The sequence below is a fragment of the Amblyomma maculatum genome, chromosome 2 (genome assembly GCF_055883805.1).
Source record: "Amblyomma maculatum isolate TAMU_Amacu chromosome 2, ASM5588380v1, whole genome shotgun sequence".
Lineage (NCBI taxonomy): Eukaryota > Metazoa > Arthropoda > Arachnida > Ixodida > Ixodidae > Amblyomma > Amblyomma maculatum.
Window position 1 is genome coordinate 225,753,653 of NC_139345.1, and position 21,935 is coordinate 225,775,587.

Consider the following 21,935-nt stretch of genomic DNA (forward strand, 5'->3'; position numbering starts at 1 on the left):
AAGCTTGCCTGGCAAAGCAACAGGTTGCAGAGGAACAGTAGAGACCTGAATAATAGCAGCACTGCTGGAAGAATCATCTTCGACTTTCTGCACTTCACTAGAACGATCAGACGACTTGCAGACAGATTCCAAATAGCCTACTTCGCCGCACCGACGACACTTTCGTTTGCGAGCTTGCCATGTGGAGTCGTTCGCCAAGTGGGCAGGAGAACCGCAGCGATAGCACGAACACTCCGGAAGTGCAGATGAAGATTTACATAGGTGGCAACTGCATTTGATGCAAGGGACCTGAAGGACCCGTTCTGATGTGCACTCGCATCCCACGCGCTCTACTGGAGCGACCACTTCTGACAGCTTCTTTGCTTCACAGGAAGCTTGCTGGCACTGTCTAGCGCGACAGAGTCAAGAAGGAGATGGCGGTTACTGAAATAGTAACTAATGGTCTTCACCAGCTGGTCCCTGATGACGTCCGCGAAGCTCCCAAAACCGCAGTCGCCGACAAGGCTGCGAAGGGCAGCGATGTACTCATATGCTATCTCTCCGGCAGTTTGTACTCAACGGTGAAAACGGTGGCGTGCGGCGATCACATTTACGGAATATTTGTAATGCGTCGCCAGTATAAAGATAGCATCGTCACCGGAGTGTGAGGCAGCAGCGGTAGGCGCTGAAGTGGACGACGGCGACAATGTGTAGAAAATTCGCTGGCAGGATAGCCCTCTCCGGTTAGCAGAAGTGTGGAGGTATCTAGTGGAGGCACCAGACGCCAGCATGTAGTTGTGGAACGCCAGCCACCATTACTCCCACGGAAGGGCGGAGGCGGCTGAAGACCTGAAAAGCTCATGATAGACGGACAGCAGTCCACGCCGAAGTCCTGGTTTAAGCTAACATCCTCGTCGCCAAAATATGTAGTATCTTACACGAGACAGGAACGCAGCAATTGACTGTTCTTCTCGCTGCGCGCGTGCAACACTTCGCCTTTAACGCACAACTCACAACACAAAATAGCTCATGCGTACCAATAGCAATAATTAACACCGCCGCAACAAAATTAACACCTTTAAAGCTATGACGAGCAAATATCACACAGATGAAACGCTACTCGGCTAGAGTGTAGTACACTAACTCGGCTGAACACTTGCAGAGCGCCATTTTAAACGGAAGCGCGCATCCACTGACGTCATCATGCGCGGGTCACGTGAGTGTGACGTATTTCCGTGCGTGGCAGCAGGAGCAACGTGTGTGGGGTCGGCTGCTGCCACGGGCGTGTCTGCAGCCTCGGCCTTTTTTTTTTAGAGCGCAGCTCTTTGGCGTCCGTTCCTGGGTTTCGCGTCGGCGTCGTTGTCGGCCTCGTAACCAGCTACGCACCCCTTTCATCCCCCCAGCGCTAGCAGCGACCGACTGATACCGCTGGATGCCGCTGACGCCGCTAGAGAGTCAAGACTGCATAGAACACCGTCGCCGCCATGCAGAAAGAGGAGGGGAGGGTCCCCCCCCCCCCCCCCCCCCTGTTCCTGTGTGGCGGATAGGGTGCTCTTCAGTTGCCGACGCGCCGGTTATTTCACGTAGGCCCCGGCACGTCGACGAATACGTGACCACCTTCCCACGGCTAGACCTGGTTCTTGGCGCTGCGGAAGCGAGGGTATCATATTGTTTGCGTCGGCATCGGCGGCGTTGTCCCTGAAACCAACTCCGCAGCTGGGGTTGACTCACTATTGGCGTCAGCAGCATCAGTCAGTCGCTGCTATCTCTTCCCTCCTCCCTTTATCGTGTTGTCCGCTTGCTGCGCGCGCTTCTGCCCCCATCGTTTGCCGCTGGGTGTACACGCCGCCCCCCTCCCCCCTCTTCCTGCGAGTCTCCGGTTGTCAAAGCGCCGGCTCGAACTTAATTCCTTTCTTCGCTCCTCCTCCAGTGCAACCCCTGTGCGGTGACAGGTCTCTCTGCAATACCAGTCGAAATGTTTGGCACGTCACATGAAGTTGGCGAACTGTGCGCCGCAAAGTTGCCCAACGGCTTGCTGGTAGTAGCTGCCTACTTCGCCCCTACGGCACTCACGAAAGACGTCGTGCACTTCCTGCAACTCGCATTAACCGTCCATCGATCCACACCGATGTTAGTAATGGGGGACTTTAATGTTGACATAAAGACAAACAGGAATTTCTTCACACTTATGCGGGAGAACATCCCGTTCCTCTCGCTCGTAACGCGTCCCACGGCTGTGACAACCTCGCGAGGCACTTGTATAGATCTCGTCTTTGAAAATCAAGCATTGGTGTACCAAGTCGAACATATATCAGTCTATTTCTCCGACACAAAGCTTCCTTCATGACTGTCAAGAACTGTTAGTGGAGTCTTTGTTAAAGGAATACGTGTGAAAAATAAAAAAAAAAAATCTATGATAGCGCATACATGTGTTGCTCGATTTCTTTGCCTCAATCTATCGAAAAGGTGAAACAGCTTATTTGCTGCGCTCAAATTTTGCATTAGGAAGATAACGTAATCGTCGGTAATTTTTATCGAGTTGTGACCTCGGAAGACGGGTAGATGCGAACAGAAATCAGTTGCGATCGATCGAGTTTCTGTCGTGCCAAGTGTGTGTGCCACAAGACAGCTTGCGCAGCGACTATGCGACATCAAACTTGTCGCCCACGGAGCACATATATAGAATGTCTGAGAGCGCAATGAGGTACAAACATACGTGCGTCAGCTAGTGCTTTTGGACAGAAGTAATTGTTCATGGAAACCAATCAAGCGTCTTGTTAGGCAGTCTTAATGATTTAAACTAGTACTCGTGGCAACTGCTTACAACGGTAATTCTCTCGTACCCAGACACATGAATGGCACCTTCGCAGACCGTCCGATATAACGATCGTGCGCAGTCGCACGTATTTGGTCAATTGGTGTCACTGTTAGTCGTCGTCACTTTCCGATCGAGCGCTGTAGGCCTACGGCAGCTGGCTTCGAAACTGGACGTGATCATGTTACAGCACGCGATGCATGATGCGCGCACGCGTCTGCTAAAGTCCCTTGATAATTTGAAAGTAGCGACACTCTCCTCCGCGCCGCGCTTTCCTCCTCGATTCTCCTCGCGCGGCGGCGGCGAGCGCTGCGCACGACACGCTTTTTCCCCTTGACGCCCGCCGGCCGGCCGCAGCAGTGAGTGAAGCGCGAGCTTTTGGGCCAGGTCTGCGCTCCAGGAGCGCACAAAATTTTTGAAAAATTGCGAGAAAAGCATTGAGAATGCCGAAAGTAAAGTTTATGAATCGATTTGTTTCTTCTTAGAACTGTTTGAATGGGGAATATTGATAAACAAAGCTGTCAGGCAAGTTCTGTGCTACAGACACTTTTTAAGTCACATATTAAGGTTTTACTTTGTGCACCTAATCTAGTACTGCCTCTGACTTTGTGTTTGTTTTTTTTAGAGCGTGAAATCTGTCACTGCGGTAAAACTTCGGAAAACGATCCAGGCTGGTGCTTTGAACTTCGAGATCGGAGAAGGCCAAAGCAGGACCTAGTCTATTTCGCTACTGTCAAGCTATCTCTCTAAGCATAGTATATGTCACGTGATAAATCGTGAGATTGGATTATTGGTTAATTGTACATGTATTTTGATCAATTACTGGGCCAAATTAATTGATATTTAGTAAATTGCAATTAAAATATAAATTTTAGCAGCAAAATCGAACCGTATACCGTTGGAAAGCTTAGGCCAAGTGTAATGGCACAGTGCTAGTTAGCGATTCGCGATAATCTGCGTTAATTAGTAATTTTGTATAAAACCAAATTTTGAGCTGTTCCTTGCCGCTTCGAGGCAAGGAACAGGTTTGCCACGGCAGTGAGTACGCGGCCACTCACTGACTTCACGTGTGGTTAAAAGACAGCAGGGTGCACTGGGAGAAGTGGTGGACCCTATTGCCGACACACTGAAGTTCTGGGGCAATCATTCTATGGCCTCATGCGCTATATAAAAGAGCTGGATTTCATTGAACGCAACAATCAAATAAGAAAATTACATGGTGCACATAGGTCTTCAACGTGCGGAAATGAGAAAGCATATAACTGCCAATTCATTAACTATCGCTATCCTATCTATCACTACATCTACTAATGCCAGAGACCTATCGTAACTGTCACTATCCGCAACGAACACTATCACCTCACTATCCGGGCCTATTACTATCATTTACTATTATTATCCGTAACAGTCACCGTCATTACCTATCACTATTCATAACCATCACTATTTAATCTGATGCCGTCCCATGACCCATTAATATACTTCAATTTTCATTGACTTACGTTGTCTGTCATATCTCTATTATAATATCTGACGAGACAACTATACATTTTTCAGGGCTAGTATTCATTGCTCCCGAGTAACCGACGCACACTACAAGCTGGAAAGACTAGCTCCTCTACTAGGGATCCTAGCATAATCGCGACAAATGCAATCGAGAGACTATAATTTTCCAGTTATCTTTGACAGCAAAAAGCAGATTATAGTGCCCTATTTCTGACTGTACAGAAGTCGACAGCGTGTTAAAGGGTGGAGCCTTGGAGCCTCGCAGAATATTCAGCATGCTGCAGAGGACAACCTTATTTTTATGCAGTGATCATGTTGCCGCCGCAAAAATATTCAGGAGCAAGCAGGAATAAAAAACGCAGCGTCAGGTGAAGCGTTATTACGGGGAGTGAGAAAGGCACCTTACGTCGCAAACACCTCTGTTCTTTCTAGGAATAAACTTCTTTCGACTAATCTTGTGAATCCATTGAATCGTGCGCAAGCCGTCACGCTTGCCTTGAGATATCTTGAGTACCGCATAACCATCTTCAGGCCGCTTGCTGCAGTTGTACGCGCAACAGCACGGCATAGAGCTTGCACGCTGCAATAAAAGCACAGCGCGCAATATTCGCTCGCTGAGACTAGGGGAAAAATGGCGCGAAGGAAAAAGAAAACACAAAGAAAACGCCGGACGCGCGTTGGTTTCCAAGGGCAACGGCAGGGAGACCAATCGTCGCTCAGGAAATCGGGCGGAGAACCGGCCTTCAGCGAAGGGGCGCGCAAGGGGCGAGGAGGCGGCGAGGAGGTAGCGCGGCGGCGGCAAAGTTCAATCGTTGGCGTAACTTTCAAAGTATCAAGGGGCTTTAGCGTCTGCTAGGTTGCAGAGTCCTACACTTGCGTACTCGTTTTGGCAGCAGCCGCCGCACGCTAGTGTCTGAACTGGCACTGCACGCTCACGTGACCGCCTGGCACCGCCGCAGCACTTTTTAGAACTAGTGCAGCCAGTGCAAGCCATATCGAAGAGACCTTTCGATTTGCCTGCACCACCTGCACTAGTTCAAGTAGTGCAGCACCGCCGTCCTCGTTTTGCCAGTGCCGCGCGCGCAGTCTGCACTTCTCTCCTCGTTTTGTCAAGGTGCAGGGCCAGTTCTGCACGAGTTCTCGCTCACTCTGCACTCGATCCAGAAGAGGTGCAGAAAAAAGTGCAGCATGGCGTACGCTCTGCTTGGCCAAGAGCAGACGACGCTGCGCATCGTTCTGCATAGCTTTTGTAAAGTCCGTCTCCTTCAGAACCCGGACGGTTCGCTGCTAACGGATCCGCAAATGGTTGCGTATACAAGGTAGTTGGGCTGCATGCTGGTGGTTGGCATTTTGCTGATGGAGGAGCGGTATTATATGTAGTTGTGGTCACATATATGTAGTGGTACGTGGCCGCGATACGGCACCTTCGCGCGCGTTGTCCTATGTAGTATTTTTGTTTGTTTGTTTTTATCGAGTTGTGACCTCGGAAGACGGGTAGATGCGAACAGAAATCAGTTGCGATCGATCGAGTTTCTGTCGTGCCAAGTGTGCGAGAACGAATGTGACGTCAAACAACTTTTAGTATGGGCGAAGCTGGAGTCACGCCCGTGGCAGCAGCCAACCCCACTCACACACCAAAGTAACATTGCACCAGACCTTCTTTATTAGAATGCTCCGTCGCTTCTACGCATGCGCCAGCTGAAAGAAAGGAGGAATAACTTGCCGGACGTGACGTAGCACTTGTTATATGTTTTGTTTGTAAAACGTCTGCCGCTTCTCGTCGCCGTTTCTAGCGATAGGCCGATAGCTGGTCGCCAGTGTCGCCGGTTCCGTGATTGCTCGCAAGCCGGACTTGGATGTGGCGATGGTGGCGGACGGGTTTCTTGGCATCGTAGTTTGAATATCGTAGCCGAGTGGCCGTGTGTGGCCGTGTTCCTTTACACTTGTTATAATACTCCTTAAGCTTCGGACAAGCGGCATGCTGTGATATTCCCAGTCTGCGACCTGTGGACTCTGCGACGCTATAGTTCAGCAATGCGTGTCAGCCCGCCCTTGTCGATGGAACACGCCTGGGGCCGTATTACGCACCGCTCTCAAAATCGCTCTCAAAGGCCCATGTCCTATTGGTCAGTTCTGGCCGGTCAGTTCTGCGTCACCAGTGGACGTCATGAGACGTCATGAACACAAAAGAAACTATTACGTTTCTTTTGTGCACGCTGCGCATGCCAGGGCTGCCCACAGAGTGCTGAGGATTTAGGGTTGACGACGGATGTTATAGAGGAGAGGTCCGGAAGTGGGCGTCGCGCCGACGATAAGCAGATCCCAGCTGCGCAGATCAGGACATCGATGGATCCTGCCACGCACCTCGCTGTACTGTCCACAATAACAGGTAGTCCGTCTCGGTGCTGAGTTCGCTACACTGCACAGAAGAAAACAGTCGATTCAGTGACCGCACGGCTAGTAGCTGCGCATGCTAGGGCTGCCCACAGAGTGCTGAGGATTTGGGGTTGACGACGGATTTTATAGAGGAGAGGTCCGGAAGTGGGCGTCGCGCCGACGATAAGCAGATCCCAGCTGCGCAGATCAGGACATCGATGGACCTTGCCACGCACCTCGCTGTACTGTCCACAATAACAGGTAGTCCGTCTCGGTGCTGAGTTCGCTACACTGCACAGAAGAGAACAGTCGATTCAGTGACCGCACGGCTAGTAGCTGCGCATGCCAGGAGAGTGCTGAGGATTTGGGGTTGACGACGGATTTTATAGAGGAGAGGTCCGGAAGTGGGCGTCGCGGCAACGATAGCAGATCCCAGCTGCGCAGATCAGGACATCGATGGATCTTGCACGCACCTCGCTGTACTGTCCACAAACAGGCAGTCCGTCTCGGTGCTGAGTTCGCTACACTGCACAGAAAAAAACAGTCGATTCAGTGACCGCACGGCTAGTAGCTGCGCATGCCAGGGCTGCCCACAGAGTGCTGAGGATTTGGGGTTGACGACGGATTTTATAGAGGAGAGGTCCGGAAGTGGGCGTCGCGCCGACGATAGCAGATCCCAGCTGCGCAGATTAGGACATCGATGGATCTTGCCACGCACCTCGCTGTACTGTCCACAATAACAGGTAGTCCGTCTCGGTGCTGAGTTCCCTACACTGCACAGAAGAAAACAGTCGATTCAGTGACCACACGGCTAGTAGCTGCGCATGCCAGGGCTGCCCAGAGAGTGCTGAGGATTTGGGGTTGACGACGGATTTTATAGAGGAGAGGTCCGGAAGTGGGCGTCGCGCCGACGATAAGCAGATCCCAGCTGCGCAGATCAGGACATCGATGGATCTTGCCACGCACCTCGCTGTACTGTCCACAATAACAGGTAGTCCGTCTCGGTGCTGAGTTCGCTACACTGCACAGAAGAAAACAGTCGATTCAGTGACCACACGGCTAGTAGCTGCGCATGCCAGGGCTGCCCACAGAGTGCTGAGGATTTGGGCTTGACGACGGATTTTATAGAGGAGAGGTCCGGAAGTGGGCGTCGCGCCGACGATAAGCAGATCCCAGCTGCGCAGATCAGGACATCGATGGATCTTGCCACGCACCTCGCTGTACTGTCCACAATAACAGGTATTCCGTCTCGGTGCTGAGTTCGCTACACTGCACAGAAGAAAACAGTCGATTCAGTGACCACACGGCTAGTAGCTGCGCATGCCAGGGCTGCCCACAGACTGCTGAGGATTTGGGGTTGACGACGGATTTTATAGAGGAGAGGTCCGGAAGTGGGCGTCGCGCCGACGATAAGCAGATCCCAGCTGCGCAGATCAGGACATCGATGGATCTTGCCACGCACCTCGCTGTACTGTCCACAATAACAGGTAGTCCGTCTCGGTGCTGAGTTCGCTACACTGCACAGAAGAAAACAGTCGATTCAGTGACCGCACGGCTAGTAGCTGCGCATGCCCACAGAGTGCTCTGGGAGTAGTGCAAATGGGAGATATAGTTGGGACAAGATGCTTTAGATGGAAACGGTAAAGGAAGAAATGCACTGGGAGAAGGAGGAATGAACTTTAATGACACGGAGTATTAGGCACCGAGAATGTCCTGAGTACGGGTCACCTAGGCCAACCAGTCCGTCAGCTGGTGCAAGACTAGCCAAGCCCACTACGTCGGGGAAGAAAAGTGCGGAAAATGAAATGTGCCGGGATGGCGAGAAAATTAGTTCACATTTTACGTTTGACATGGGATTCAGTGACAGAGGAAAGGAAGAGGTGTCAAAAGGAGAATGAGATAATCTCGAAAAAGCCTGGAAAGCAGCTTCATTCATCAAACTGACAGGTTGAAAGAAGCCGGCTCTCCGAAACATGGTGTCATCTCCGTTGCTGAAGTAATCTACAAAAAAATGAAAACAGCAAGGAAGCTATGCTTAACACAGCGGACAGAATACAACAAAACCTGTTCAAGTAATGCTCTTGTTTGGGCGAGTTGGTTCATCTTTGAAAGGTTACGTATACTAGCGCGAAGAAGACGGGACACAAGAAAGGCACGTACATGTCGTATATGTACCTTTTTTGCGTCCCGTCTTCTTCGCGCAAGTATACGTAACATTTCAACAAAATCTGGTTACAATACCCTACCTACATAGCATATCGCATAATTTGAAATGAATAGGCAAAAAAGTAAACATCAAAGTAGTTTTTACAGCTTCGGAAAAGTTATCAAAGCTTTGTAGCATCACTGAAACTTGTGGTGTGCACTTTATTTGCACCTTGCAGCACAGGTGTGGTGTATGAGATCTCATTAAGCTGTGGGAAATGTTACATTGGAAAAACGGATAGATGCCTCAATGAACGGCTCAAGAACACAATTATAACTATGAAAAACTTGCAAAAAAAAAAAGCATCTGCCAAGGAAACGTTGCTTTGCACTGCAGCAGGTGCACAGGTAGTATGCCCTGGCTTCGCCAGGGCTTTAAGACACCCCCAGACCTTCCCCCATTATTTAAAAGGGGTCCGAGACCCCCCCCGAGTTCGAATTCAAGCATAAGGACTGTAAGAATACAAAGCAGACAACCATTTTTTTTTTGTTCTTGTCAGTGGTGTAATTGCAAGATTTCTTCTCTATCGTTACGACAGTTTCACAGTGAGTATAAATAAGAACCAGTAACAAGGTTTTGGAAACCAGAGATGGAGAAAAATAATGATTTCTCCCCTTTGTATAAAACGATTTGCAAAACAGGCAACCAGCCACTTTCTCTTTTTCCCTCTTTATTTCCCTTTCCACCAGTGCTCGAGTCACGACAAAGCACTGGGCTTCACAAAACAAAGATTATTGGTAGAAGCAACAAGCAGATTACAAGAGAGATTGTGGAGGCAAGAGCCATCAAACAGAAAAAGGACGTGGGCGTCAGTACACCTTCGATAATGCTCAGTGAAAAAGAACTTGGGATCCTGTAAGTAGCGTAGATTTACTCAAAATGCTTAATATTGTTACCGGGAAACGCGGGACCAAAGTGATGTGCTCACTGACAAAGACGACGATCGAGGAACGCGGACACGACGAAGCGTTGAAAAAGAGAACGACTCTGAGAGAGTGGATTCTGCACGGCTACCGAAGTCTTAGCGTCGAGTTCAGCCCATCGCAGTACCGTCACATTAAGTACATCCCCGTAACAGCTTGGTGGAGGTGCGGGGTAGTCATCGTGACGGTTCCGAGGTGGCGGCTACTGCGGAGATCCAGCGTCAGATTGTGTCGAACCCGCGACCGTAACAATATGTTATATACTTTCATGTATGGCGGTTTTCTGTTCTATATAGGGTGGTTTTTAAGGCTAACGACACGACTTAATCCTGCTCATTCATACTTTACATTTTGACAACGAAAGCCCATATACCGCTCAACCTGCCTTTTTCATTTATCTTCATCGATTGTTTAGCGGTGAGGTATGTGCTTGCTCATGGTGTATACTTCACTTGTGTTTTGTATTTTTGTGATTTGTTTTGTTTATTTTTTTTTTGTCTATTCTTTTTTGGGAGAGAAACTGGCACATGTGCATATGACGTTTTGACTTCGGCTGAGTCACATATTACGAAAATGTACATAAATTCCGCTTTCTAATACACCTCAGTTGAAAGTCGGTGCTGTGTTCATCTCCCTACCTCTTGGCCACGTCAGAGGTTGGAAGCTGATGGAACACGTTATCCAGACCAGACTCTCAAGATAACTTGAAGACAACCATCTTCTACCAGACACAATGTTCGGCTTCCGCCCTCATTTAGCGGCCCCGGACATTATGCTTCTTCTCCATCATCCGGTAGTCATGAGACGTACACTAGACACGAAAGCAATCGTCGGCCTCGACGTTGCCAAGGCATTCGACAACGTCCTCCATGAAGCGATTCTTCAACAACTTCAAGCTCTCGGTGTTGGACATCGCATGTATGCGTACATCCGAAACTTTCTCATCGACCGCACAGTGCAACTTAAAACCGGCACTGGAGATCCTTCCATCATCTCTCCGGCAAACCGTGGCACGCCGCAAGGCGCCGTACTTTCGCCGATGCTTTTTAACGTCGCACTGATAGGCCTGCCGAAGCTACTGGCCGACATCCCCCACCTGCATCACAGCATTTATGCTGACGACCTCACACTTTGGATCACGCGCGGCAGTCATGGCCAGATTGAAGAGATTTTACAGACCGCGATCGAACGGATTGAAAATTATCTAAGTGCAGTTGGCCTCACTTGCTCGGCGACAAAGTCCGAGTATATCATCATCCCTTCCCCGGGACGACGCCCTTCAAAGATACTTCCTCATATCAACCTCCAGGTGCAAGGAAACCCGATTCCTCGAACAGACAACATCAGGATCTTGGGCTTGCATCTACAAGCCAACGACAGCAACAACATCACGATCCAACGCATCGACCAGTCGGTTGTACAGATCGGACGCCTCCTTAAGCGAATCTCCAACAAGCATCATGGCATGCGAGAGTCCAACCTCCTGCGCCTCGTTCAAGCTTTCATCCGCTCCCGCATCACCTACTCTGGACCCTACTTACGTCTCACTCGTGCCGAAAGCGAACGGCTAGAGGCGTCACTTCGAAAAGCATACAAGACGGCCCTAGGTCTTCCCATGTCCACAGCTACCCATAAGTTCATGGCTCTCGGAATCTCCAATACCGTGAGCGAACTGATCGAGGCAACCCTCACCGCCCAGTATGAGCGGCTCTCACTCATACACGCTGGCCGAGCGGTACTGCAGCAAGTTGGGATCTCCCCGCCGAGATCGGCCCCAAGTTACGCTGAACTTACACCGGAATATCGCCTAAATCTCCGCATTCCTCCCATTCCCAAACGGATGCACCCGGAACACCACGCCGAGAGACGGGCCGACCGGGCTCGTCAATTCGAGAAACGCTTCAGCGGACGTCCGGATGTCACGTATACGGACGCCTCTTACCGTCCATTGAGGCCAGCGATGGTGGCGGTAGCTCTCGCCCCTCACCGCAGCTGGTACACAGCCTGCAGCATTCGCAATGCAGAAACAGTCACCGCAGCTGAGGAGGTTGCCATTGCGCTAGCGCTAGCCGACCCTAATACCAAAGTCGTCATCAGTGACTCTCAACAGGCATTTCGCAATTACGATACTGGCCGTATCTCCTGCCAGGCGTTAAACATTCTACGTTCTACAGCACCCTCTTCCACATCTCGCTTACTTTGGGCTCCAGCCCACGAGTCGCTCAGTGGAAACGCCCAGGCACACACTCTCGCTCGAGATCTCAGCTGCCGAGCCGAGAGTATGATCAGCCACCCTGCTTCCGCTGACACTAATATATCACGCGCTTCTCTACTCACCACTTACACGGACATACTCGAGCACTACCGACTCCAAAGGTGCACATATCCTCCCGCACACCGCGATCTAACAAGACGCGAGGCCGTCCAATGGCGCAAACTACAAACTGGCAGCTTCCCACACCCCCTCTTATACAGCAGGATCTTTCCGGATCAGATAGCCCCCATGTGTAAACACTGCTCAACTCCGGTCACACTCATACACATGGTGTGTACTTGTACACATTACAACACAGACAACTCAAACACCCCAGAGACGTGGGAGTCTCTCCTGTGTACTTCCGAGCCAGCAGACCAACGCTGGCTTATCCAGCGCGCGGTGGAGGCCGCGGAATCCCAAAGGATCCCCGCCGACCTCCTCTAAATCAGCGCAACCGGTCCTTTGACTGGTCCCCTGTTTTTGGGCGCAATGAAAGAGTTCACCACCACCACCACCACCTACCTCTGACCGCATCTATCTCAATCTCAAAGACCTCATTCCAATAGTAACATGCACAAGTGCTGATACAGCCACAAATTTATTACAATGAATAAGACTTTGCTGTCAACCACGGTGAACTACAGTTTCTCAACATGTAATGTCAAAGTGAAAGTGATCGCTCCTTTTGCTTATATGTCAAAGTGAAAGTGATCGCTCTTTTTGTTATATGCTTCGCATAGAAGGAGATTATTAAAAGTTGGTTTAGACCTCAAGGCAAAATATTAGTTTAAATAGTTTAGTCACACTGTTGTGGGATGGATGGATGGATGGATGGATGGATGGATGGATGGATGGATGGATGGATGGATGGATGGAATATAGGAGCATCCCCTTTGAAACGGGGTGGTAGCAGTAGCTATCATGGTCATTTTTCTCCATATATCTTAATTATTGATTTAGATTGGTTAACTAAACCATCATCCTATTTATTAAATTTTTGTTCCTACATTACTAACATTATGTCACTTCTCTGCTTTTAAGCCACCAATCTTCCAGTCGTTTTTTGCTAGTTTCCACCGCCGGTTTATTCACCCGGCCACTGGTATCTCTAAACCCCAGAGCTTCAGGAACAGTGATTGCGCCTGCATCAACTTCCGGATGGATACCATTACACTCGATTATAATATGGTCAATTGTTTCACTGGGGGTTCCGCATACAGCACATGCGTCATCTCCATTGTTAAATTTCTTTTTGTAGCTGCGTGTTCTAAGGCACCCTGATCTAGCTTCAAAAAGTAGGGCACTGCCTCTTGAGTTATCAAAGAAATCTTCCTTCCTGATCTGCCTTTTCCACTTTCGGTATAATTCCACATTCTGTTTCTTTTCCATCGAATTTATCCAACTTTTACCTTCTGTGTTCCTCACCTGTTGCCTAATGCTCTTTATTTCTCCGTCCTTGTGACTAGCATACTTACTAGTTAGTTTCCTAGTTCTTTTCCTCCATTGTGAGTCCACGCTTTTTAGGTACAGGTATTTAAATACTTTAGCTGCCCATCTGTTACTGTCCAGTTTCCTCAGGCGTTCCTCATATAATTTTTTATTCTGAGCTTCTCGTACTTCGAAAGATGCCCAGCCCATATCTCCATGTACCGCCTCAATTGTAGTTTTGCCGTGGGCACCTAGTGCTAATCGTCTAACGGATCTCTGATTTATTTCTAATGTCGACTGTACCTCTGATTTTAGGCACAAAACCGCATTTCCGAAAGTAAGTCCGGGCACCATAATTCCTTTCCAAATACCCCTCAAAACCTCATACCTATTGTATCCCCACAATGCCTTATGCTTCATTATCCCGGCATTCCTTCGCCCTTTGGCCTTAGGTGATTGCTCAAGCTTTCCAATGTATGCCAATCGTTCGTTTACCCATACCCCCAGATATTTTTATTCTGCTACTCTAGGTATTTCATGGCCTTGTATTTTAAGACCCTGATCAGTTGAGCCGTTGAAAATCATCAGACCCGACGTAACATGCGCTTAAACTGAAGCCTAGAGCGTCCCCTTAGTCTCCGCAATACTTAACTAGAGTTTGCAATTCTTCCAGACTCTCAGCTAGCAGCACAATATCGTCTGCATACATTAAACCGGGGAGGCGCTGCTCTACCGCCTTCCACCTATGACAGGTTAAAACCTAGGTTACTGTTTTGTATCCTCCGTTCCAGGTTTATCATATAAAGCATGAACAGCACCGGTGATAGAGGACAGCCTTGTCGTAATCCTTTGCATACTTTCACATCCTCCGTACTTCTTATCCCTTCCCACGTAATTTCTACTTTGTTATCCCGGTATATTTCCTGTAGGAACTCTATTATCTCATAACCGATACCTTCTTCTTTTAATATGTTCGACAGGAGTTCCCTGTTTACGTTCGTACGCCCCGTTTATGTCCAGGAAGGCCAAATACAAAGGTCTATTTTCCACTCTAGTTATTTTGATGCATTGGGTAAGCACGAACAGGCTATCATCTAAGCGCCTACCATTTCTAAAGCCGTTCTGAAGCTCTCCGAGTATCTTGTTACTTTCTACCCATGCTTGCACCTTTAATTTCACCGCCTGCATGGTTAACCTGTAAATAACAGATGTTATGGTAATCGGCCTGTAGGATTTTATGTGCATCCTGTCTCCTTTCCCTTTATAAATCAAATTCATCTTTGCCGCCAGCTGTCCGGACTTCGCTTATTCGTTATGACTGTTTCCAGAGCTTTTAATAACGTTTCCTTACTTTTTGGACCGAGTTCATTAATCAGCTTGATCGGAATTCCATCTATTCCTGTAGATGTGTCTTTAGGAATATTTTTTTCTGCCTTTTTCCAGTTTAGATTGGTCAGTTCTAAGCTGCTTTGTATTCTGCTACCTTGTGTTGCTTCCTGCCGCTTGGGGATGGATGGATGGAATATAGGAACGTCCCCTTTGAAACGGGGTGGTAGCAGTAGCTATCATGCTCATTGGGGCGCCACTGACGACAGCGCCCCAAGCGGCAAGCTAACCAGGCGGACCGCCGGGAGAGAAGCGTTTAGGGGTAGCTCGGCTGGAAACGCTGATTGGTGGACACGCCGCGGCCTGGCGTGACGTTTTTTGCGCCGGGCTCGATGCTGTTGTTGTTGTTGTTATGAACTTTATTTTTCCACCGATGTAGGAGGCCCCCTACTCCTCGCCCCCGGCCCGCACGCCTATGGGACGGAGGCCGGGGCCTCCGCGACTAAAGACAGGCGAAGTGATAGTGTTTCTTCGTTTCTTCAGCCGCCAGGCGGACAGCTTGCTGCTGGTTGGCGGGGGACTCGCTCCGCAGTAGCAGTTCCCATGCTTCTCTACTGTTTATGTTTTCCTTGGCGCCAGGGGAATCAAGGCATTGCCAGATTATGTGATCCAGAGTACCCCTTTCTCCGCAGGTTTCGCATTTATCGTCCGCCTTTTCCTCCACTTGCGTGTGGAAAAGCCAGACGGGATTTGGGAAATTCCCAGCTTGCAGGCGCCGCCAAGCGACGGCCTCCTTGTTAGTTAGCGTTCGGTCCGGTGGTGGCACGGACCTTCTGCTAAGTCTGTAGTGTTCTAAAATTTCCTTATAAGTTTGCAGCCTCTCGTCCATCCCATCGCAATCAGGCGGCTCTACGGCTGCCCGGAAGTAGAGAGCTCGGGCTAGCTCGTGCGCCGCCTCGTTGCCGGGGACGGACTCGTGCGCGGGGGTCCAAATAATTCGAATCTCTCTTTCAAGTTTTCCTTTCTCTAAAATTTTGGCTGCCTCCGTCGAGACCCTCCCTTTTCCAAAGTTCCAGACAGCTGTTTTGCTGTCACTAATAACTATGCTGGCTTCCGTTCCAAAGCAAGCGAGCGCTATTGCAACTTCTTCAGCCGTGTCTACATTTCGGCTTCTAACGGACGCGGCGGCGGCGGGCACGCCGCGGCCGTTGACGACCACAGCCACCGCCGCCCCCGACTTCGCGCTAGCCGCGTCCACGTAGGCGACCTCCCCCGGCTTCATTTTCCCCGCTTTCTTTGCGAGTGTCTCGGCCCTCTTTTGTCTCCTCTCCTTGTTGTACGTAGGGTGCATGTTTTTAGGTAAGGGGGGCACTATTATATATTCGCGACACTCTCGTGGAATGTCTACTTTGTGGCTTGTTCCTCTATCTGACTGCAGTCCCACCCAGCCGAGGATGGTTCTGCCCGTGGTGGTTCTGCTTAATCTTTCTAGTTGCGCCATGCGCACAGCCTCCGCTAGTTCCGTCCAATTGTTGTGCACCCCCATTTCGAGGAGGCGTTCAGTCGAGGTCGAGATGGGTAGTCCCAGAGCCCTCTTCGCGCATCGTCTGATGAGTGCGTCTATTCTCTGCTTTTCGTCTGATCTAATGTTTAGGAATGGTGTGGCGTAACATATGCGGCTAGTGATGTAAGCCTGCATTAGTTTCAGGAGGCTTCGTTCCTTAAGGCCCGACCTTTTAGTGCGATTCACCTGAACAGACCCGTGACTTGCGTGACGTACGCGTTCAGTTTCTTTACCGTTGTATCGTTGTACCCATCTGCTTGTAGAAACAGCCCCAAGATCCTAATTTGTTCGACTTTTGGCACTATTTGGCCGTCTACTGTTACGCTGATGTTTATCTGGCGTTTACACCTGAGCGCCTTCGGGTTGTAGATAAAAAGTTCCGATTTTTGTGGAGAGCACGAGAGGCCCCTTTCGGCCGCGTAGGACACCACGGTGTCCGCCGCCGCTTGCAAGCCCTCCTCGATGCTCGCGTCACTCCCCTGGGTAACCCACAGGTTGACGTCGTCCGCGTACATGCTGAATTTCAAGTTTTCCACTGTCCTCAGTTCTGCCGGGAGGTTTCGCATGGCAACATTAAAGAGGAACGGGGACAGCACCGAACCCTGTGGCGTACCCCTGCTTCCTAGTTTGACGGTGGAGGATTCAATGTCCTGAAACTTTATCTTTATCGTTCTACCCGACAGGAAGTCTTTTACGTAGTCGTACGTTTTCTTTCCGACCCCCAATTCTTGGAGGCCAGAAAGAATTGCCGCGTGTTTTACGTTATCGAACGCCTTTGTCAGGTCTAGACCTAGTAGTACCCTCGCGTCCCTGGTTTCGCTTTCTATGATATCGTGTCTCAAGCGGAGCATTCGTCCTGTGTGCACAGGCCGGGCCGGAACCCAACCATTTCGTGCGGCCACAGGTCGTTAAGCTCCATGAAACGCGTTAGTCGCGTTTGGACTACCCGCTCCATCAATTTCCCTATACAGGATGTTAGAGAGATTGGTCGTAAGTTCTCTAGTTTAGGGGGTTTGCCTGGCTTCGGTATCAAAATTACGTTTGCCGTCTTCCACTGTTGCGGGAGGCGGCCTTTGTCCCATACGATTCTCGTGTATTTGGTGAGCGCGCGGATGGAATTATCGTCCAAATTTCGGAGAACCTTGTTTGTGATTCCGTCTGGGCCGGGAGCCGATTTTGTTTTTAGGCCTAATATTTCGGCGCGAACCTCCGCCTCCGTGATCGGCGCGTCTAGGGCCTCGTTTAAGGGTCCTTCGTAATCCGGCAGGGGTAAGGTTTGTGTGTCGCCTACGTACATGTTAATTAGTTTCGCCATGAGTTCCCCGTCCGTGCCTTCGAACGCGTGTCTGGCTTTCGTCAGTCTTATGCCCGATTGAGTTTTCGAATTGTCAGGATCAAGTAGGTGTCTGAGTAGGCTCCACGTATTAGCAAGGCTCATGTTCCCTTCCATCTCGTCTCACCTACTACACCAGTTTTGTTCGCAAAGTTTTACTGCGTAATCTTCAATCTCTTTGTTATATCTTGCTATCATTCGCCTAAGGTTCCTGTTCCATCTTTGCGACCGGAGACGCCTCTCCATGCCGCATTTTGCTTCCCACATATGAAGGAGTTTGCTATCAACCGTCACCGGCGCATCGTCCTCCCGTAGGGTCGTGGTTGCTTTCTCTACTTGTTTCTTAAGCGTCTCTGCCCATTGCTCTATGTTTTGGATTTCATCTCCCGATTCGCAGTTTTCTCTGATTTGCCTAAACCTGTCCCAATCGGTGATTTTTGGTTTTTTGAGGCGACGCGTTTTGACGCCCTTGCTGAGGGTGAGAGCCAGAACAAAGTGGTCGCTGCCAAAATATTGAGCTGTGTTTTTCCAGACTGCGTCTCCCGTGTTTTTTCCTAGGGTAAGGTCCGGGGTGGTGTCTGCACAGACGCTGTTTCCCATCCTGGACGGACAGCTAGGGTCCGTCAGCAGGGTGAGACCGAGCTCATGTATGTCCTCCCACAGTTGCCTACCCTTGGGGTCGTGTCTATTGTAGCCCCATTCTTGGTGGGCGGCATTGAAGTCTCCTAGAATTATAAGAGTATTGCTTCCTGCTGTTTTGATCGCTTTGCGGAAGAGGGCGCGGAAACGTACCTTTCTCTGCTGGGGGGTGCTGTACACATTTAAGATGAAGAGACTAGCCTCTTCCTTGCGACCAGTGATAATTTCTATTAATACAGCTTCGATGTCTCGCGAGTTGACCTCATGCTCGACTACCGCTATGTGTCTTTTAACTAGAGTGGAGACGCGGGATTTTTCTCCCCGGTCACCGTGGAACGCCTGATATCCCGATAATTTTGGTAGACCTTTTCCTGTTTCCTGAAGGGCTATAGCTAAAGGTTTTTCTGCGCTCTGCTGGGCTCGATGCTTAACAGAACGTGACGTAGTCAAAAACTTTGTTTGCTTGTTTTTTTTTTTTTTGTCCCTAGACCATGCCTAGACGCTCTAGGGAATCGCTAAGTGCCCCCCGCTCTGGCAACGCGCGCGATTCCGGCATTCGGTTCGTGGATGTCGCTGCTGCATGGCGGGCGCGCATCGAGGCACCCTAGCACCGGCGCGTTCGGTCACCGAGGTGCTCGACGATGGGGGGCCTGCGCGTTTACGTGAATGCGCTTTCAGCACGCCGATCCGTGCTGTACGTTGGGCGGAATGACGTTGATAATGGCGACGACCTGCGGGAGATCGCAAGCACCGTCAAGGTAAGTATAAATTGCTCAAAATTGTCTCGCATTTTGCTTATTTATAAGTGCTGTGTCGCTTGTCTCTCCCCACGTGCTTCCAGGACCTCGTGCAGCAGCAGCTCGTGGCATGGACGCTCCTCGTTGAGTAAAAAGAGTTTCAGTCACTGACCAAGTCAATATGAAAAAAGAATACGTTTCGGAACCCCTACGGGTTCCTTGGTCACAATGAGGCGGACAAGGCGAGGGAATGGAAATTTAAAGGCGAAGCTGGTGACGTAATGATTGTGAATAAATTAATGGCATGTTTCCTGTTGTACGATTCATGATTCCGGTTGTCGTCTGGATGAAAGATGACTCAAGCAGCAGCCGCGTTGTCAGATTCTTTTCTTTAGCTAAGATTGTAGCATCATCCCAGGCAATTTGGTGTCCCGTCTTGTGCGCGTGTTCTGCCAGTGCACTTGAAGCAATCTTATTGTTCCGGACATCACGCTGGTGTTCTTTCAATCTTCGTGTGAATTTCCCAGTTTCACCGATATAAACTTCACTGCATTCGCTACATGGTATCTTATAAACCACACCAGGGAATTGAACAGAGGCAGGGGGTCCTTAACATTAACAAGCATATTGCGAAGCTTGTAGGTCGGCACGTGTCCAATACGCAAGTCATATTTTGAAAATACGCGGGAAAGAGCTTCGCTAACACCACGCATATAAGGGATCCTTGCGCTGGCCGAAAAAGTCTTGGGAGTGGTTATCCTTGGTTGCGAAACAGTTTTCTCAATCCTCGAAATAAAATGCGTGGGATATCCATTCTTGCGAAGCTCGTGCCGTACCTTGTTAAGCTCGGACTCCCTGTTTTGGTCGTTGCAGATCGTTCTGGCCCGGGTTACAAGTGAAGAAACGACTGACTTCTTGTGAGCCATTGGATGGTTCGAGTTAAAATCCAGATAACGTCCAGTGTGTGTGGGCTTGCGGTACACGGTGAACGAAAGGTCATGGTTTTTTCGGGTCACAAGCACGTCGAGAAATGGTAGGCAGTTTTGCTTTTCGAACTCGACAGTGAACTGCAGAACCGGTTCCACTGAATTTAAAGCATGTAGAAATCGAGAGGTGTCTTCTCTTCGCAGGATGCAAAAACAGTCATCCACATAACCGTAGAATACTTTTGGGGCTGGCGGCCAGCGCAAGGATCCCTTATATGCGTGGTGTTAGCGAAGCTCTTTCCCGCGTATTTTCAAAATATGACTTGCGTATTGGACACGTGCCGACCTGCAAGCTTCGCAATATGCTTGTTAATGTTAAGGACCCCCTGCCTCTGTTCAATTCCCTGGTGTGGTTTATAAGATACCATGTAGCGAATGCAGTGAAGTTTATATCGGTGAAACTGGGAAATTCACACGAAGATTGAAAGAACACCAGCGTGATGTCCGGAACAATAAGATTGCTTCAAGTGCACTGGCAGAACACGCGCACAAGACGGGACACCAAATTGCCTGGGATGATGCTACAATCTTAGCTAAAGAAAAGAATCTGACAACGCGGCTGCTGCTTGAGTCATCTTTCATCCAGACGACAACCGGAATCATGAATCGTACAACAGGAAACATGCCATTAATTTATTCACAATCATTACGTCACCAGCTTCGCCTTTAAATTTCCATTCCCTCGCCTTGTCCGCCTCATTGTGACCAAGGAACCCGTAGGGGTTCCGAAACGTATTCTTTTTTCATATTGACTTGGTCAGTGACTGAAACTCTTTTTACTCAACTACCATGCCTGACCAGACGAACTTTCGTCGAACCCTTGACTACTTGTACTACAGGAGTAATTTCGGACAAGGCGTAATCACTAAAATACGGAGGTATACTTCGCTCGTTTCAAGAATTGCTGCTTTCAAGACCCACCTGTCATTCAACCAGACGTGCAAAAAGGAAAATTTGGTGCCTCGGTCACTTCGCTTGAAAACGCCTGTACGGACTACCTGGGGACACCAGATCGTGCGGCAAGCGGAAAAAAAGTTGGTGCAAGCTCGTGTGCAGGAATGCCGCCAGAAGATCAAGAACTTCGAGACAGATGCGTTTTTTGCTCGTCGACAACTAGAGTACATTGTTGAAGGCCGCTTTCCAGATGTACAGCTACACGCTAATTTTACTGCCAGTGTAAGAGAACGTCAATGCAGAACGTCGCAAGAAAAGAAACTTCAGGCTCTGCGACCGCAACTATCATCGGACGGCAAGCTTAACTTGGTGAACCTGTCGTCCTACCAGCCCTCAACAAGTGAGGTCAGCGTTCTCTCCCAGGGTCTAAATTTCAATGTTCATCGAGCACCTGACAAGCGGAAGGTGATCTGTTCCGTGGAACTGGCCGTAAATCAACTTCCCCCGAGCGTACGAAATGAAGCACGCACTCGAGCCATTGGGGTGCTATCGAAATGGCGCAAAGAAGCCGGGCTACCGGCAGCCGAAAGACAAGCCATTAGGAGTTTGCGCGAAAATGCAGACATCGTGGTCCTGCCCGCCGACAAAGGAAACTCAACGGTGCTGCTAGAAAGAAAAGACTACGAAGAGAAAATGTTGGCCTTACTGGAAAACAAAAATACCTACGTTCCTCTGCCTCGCGACCCTACAAGCAGCATACAAAGACAGCTCCAAGAGCTTCTTGCCGGCCTTTTCCGGTTCGTGCCCCCTGACAAGAAGAAGCTATACTACCATTTGTTGTGCACCAATGGCTCGGCTCCGGCCATTTACGGACTACCCAAGGTCCACAAACCTGGCGTTCCCTTGCGACCCATAGTAGACTTCACCAGGTCACCGCTGCAAAAACTTTCAGGATACCTGCACAAA

At 49.6% G+C, this 21,935-nt stretch overlaps 1 long non-coding RNA gene and 1 pseudogene across 1 annotated transcript in view; both read left to right on the forward strand.

The window, feature by feature from the left end:
• Nucleotides 1-21,935, forward strand: part of LOC146201417 (uncharacterized) — a 203,854-nt gene that overhangs the window by 149,642 nt on the left and 32,277 nt on the right. The window lies entirely within an intron of this gene.
• On the forward strand, nt 10,473-12,506 carry LOC146201419 (uncharacterized; annotated as a pseudogene).